Source organism: Cebus imitator, unplaced genomic scaffold (genome assembly GCF_001604975.1).
Source record: "Cebus imitator isolate Cc_AM_T3 unplaced genomic scaffold, Cebus_imitator-1.0 Scaffold439, whole genome shotgun sequence".
Taxonomy (NCBI): domain Eukaryota; kingdom Metazoa; phylum Chordata; class Mammalia; order Primates; family Cebidae; genus Cebus; species Cebus imitator.
Window position 1 is genome coordinate 509,240 of NW_016107754.1, and position 3,048 is coordinate 512,287.

Here is a 3,048-nt window from a genome sequence, read left to right on the forward strand (position 1 = left end):
AGATGGACAGAACAGCCTTCCATAGCCAGGCTCTTGAGGAGGATGGTTTGGAAGGGGTGAGAGACCAGATGAAGACAGAAGCATCAATAAGGAAGTTATCACAGTGATGCTAGTGAGATGAAATGAGATCCTGAATGCAGATAGCACTAGAGAATGAAAACAAAGAATCAGCCCTGAGAAACATTTAGGAGGTAGATTCATTAGGACTCGATGGGTAACGAGGAGAAAGAAATAAGGATGCTGACAGTGGGAGCTGGAAAAAATGATCTCAATCACTGCATCTTACCTATATTTCGTAGGCTTCTTCCTTTATTCAAAGTAGGTCGTTATATTTCAGTTAGTTCTTATGATCACAAAGACTAGCTCAGAGCCAGCCTGTTTTCAACTGAAATCGGTTCATTAGGGCCTGAAGTCTCACAGCCTGAAGTCTCACAGTCTCACAGTCTTCCCCAGCTATGTACCAGGGAATGACTTAAGAAATCAACACTAAGGCCAGGCGCGGTGGCTCATGCCTATAATCCCAGCACTTTGGGCGGCCGAGGCGGGTGAATCACAAGGTCAAGAGATCGAGACCATCCTGGACAACATGGTGAAACCCCATCTCTACTAAAAATACAAAAATTAGCTGGGCGTGGTGGCATGTGACTGTAGTCCCAGCTACTCAGGAGGCTAAGGCAGGAGAATTGCTTGAACCCGGGAGGTGGAGGTTGCAGTGAGTTGAGATCAGGCCACTGCACTCCAGCCTGGCGCCTGGTGACAGAGTGAGACTCTGTCTTTTTTTTTTTTGAGACGGAGTTTCGCTCTTGTTACCCAGGCTGGAGTGCAATGGCACGATCTCAGCTCACCGCAACCTCCACCTCCTGGGTTCAGGCAATTCTCCTGCCTCAGCCTCCTGAGTAGCTGGGATTACAGGCACGCGCCACCATGCCCAGCTAATTTTTTGTATTTTTAGTAGAGACGGGGTTTCACCATGTTGACCAGGATGGTCTCGATCTCTTGACCTTGTGATCCACCCGCCTCGGCCTCCCAAAGTGCTGGGATTACAGGCTTGAGCCACCGCGCCCGGCGAGACTCTGTCTTAAAAAAAAAAAAAAAGAAATCAAAACTAATCAATCTATAGGCAGTATTAGTTAACTTGGTGAAAAACACACTTTGGGAAACTTATCAATGTCTTCTACAACAGTGATGAATCTCCTTGAGTGTTGATAAATATATAGTAATATATCTTGGCTTCAAAGCATTTAAGGAAATCCTAGCTAGAGGAATTAGGCAAGAGAAAAAATTAAAGGGCATCCAAATTGGAAAGGAGGAAGTCGAATTGCCCCAGTCGAATATAAGATCATTTGAAAATGAGAGAGGAAACCATCAGGAATAAGGAAATTACACAGTTGTAATTTTCAACCATATAAGATTTAGAAGTGATCTTATATTTGGAAAAACCTAAAGATGCCACGAAAAACCTCCTAGAGCTGATAAACAAATTGAATAAATTGTGGGTTACAAGATCAATATACAAGGACGGGTGTGGTGGGTCACACCTATAATCCCAGCACTTTGGAATCTCACTCTGTTGCCAGGTGGAGTACAGTGATGGGATCTCAGCTGAGGTGAGATCACTTGAGGTCTGGAGTTCGAGACCAGTCTGGCCAACATGGCAAAAGCCCATCTCTACTAAAAATACAAAAATTAGCTGGGCATGGTAGCACATGCCTGAAGTCCCAGCTACTCAGGAGGCGGAGGTGGGAGAATCACTTGAACCCAGGAGGCAGAGGTTGCAGTGAGCCAAGATCACACCACTGCACTCCAGGCTGAGCAACAGAGGAAGACTTTGTCTCAAAAAAATAATAATAATAAAACAACAAAATATACTACAAAGCTATAGTAGGCTGGGTGCAGGGGCTCATGTCTGGAATCCCAGCACTCTGGGAGGCTAAGGCGAGTGGATCACTTGAGGCCAGGAGTTCAACACCAGGGTGGCCAACATGGCGAAAACCCATCTCTACTGGAAATACAAAAATTAGCTGGGCATGGTGGTGTGCACCTGTAATCCCAGCTACTTGGGAGGCTGAGGCAGAAGAACCATTGGAACCTGGGAGGCGAAAGTCTCAGTGAGCTGAGATCCCGCTACTATGCCCCATCCTGGGTGATAGAGCAAGACTCTGTCAGAAAAAATAAAAAGAAAGCTATAGTAACAAAAACAGCGTGGTCTGGCTTAAAAAGAGACATAGCACAACAGAACAGAATAGATAACCTTGAAATAAATCCACATATTTGTAGCCAGGTGGCTTTTGACAAAGGTGCCAAGAACACACATGGGAAAGGACAGTGATAAATGGTGCTGGAAAAACTGGATATGCATATGCAGCAGAATGAAGCTACACCCCCATCTCTCACCCTATATAAAAATAGACTCTAAATAGATTAAAGACTTAAACGTAAGACCCAAAACTATAAAACTCCTGGAAGAAAACATGAGAGGATTGCTTCAGGCCATTGGTTTGGGCAAAGATTTTATGTAGGATCTCAAAAGCACAGGAAACAAATAAAAATTTATCCAAAAAAGGGACCAATATCCAGAATGTACAAGGACCCAAAATACTCAAGAGAAAAAAATTACAATTAAAAATGAGCAAATAAATTAGCTGGGCACGCACCTGCAGTCCTAGCTAGTTGGAAGGCTGAGGTGGGAGGATTGCTTGAGTCTAGGAGGTCAGGGCTGCAGTGAGCTGTGATTGCAGCGTTGCACTCCAGGTCTCACTATTTTGCCCAGGCTGGTCTCAAACTCCTGGGTTCTAGCATATTCTCCCTCCTCAGTCTCCCAAAGTGCGAGGATGACAGGCAAGAGCCACAGCACTGAGCCAGGGTGACTAGAATTAACAACAGTTTATCACATATTTTAAAATATGCTAGAAGAGAGGATTTATTTATTTATTTATTTATTTTTGAGACAGAGTCTCACTCTGTCGCCAGTTTGGAGTGCAGTGATGCGATCTTGGCTCACTGCAATCTCTGCCTCCCGGGTTCAAGCAATTCTCCTGCCTCAGCCTC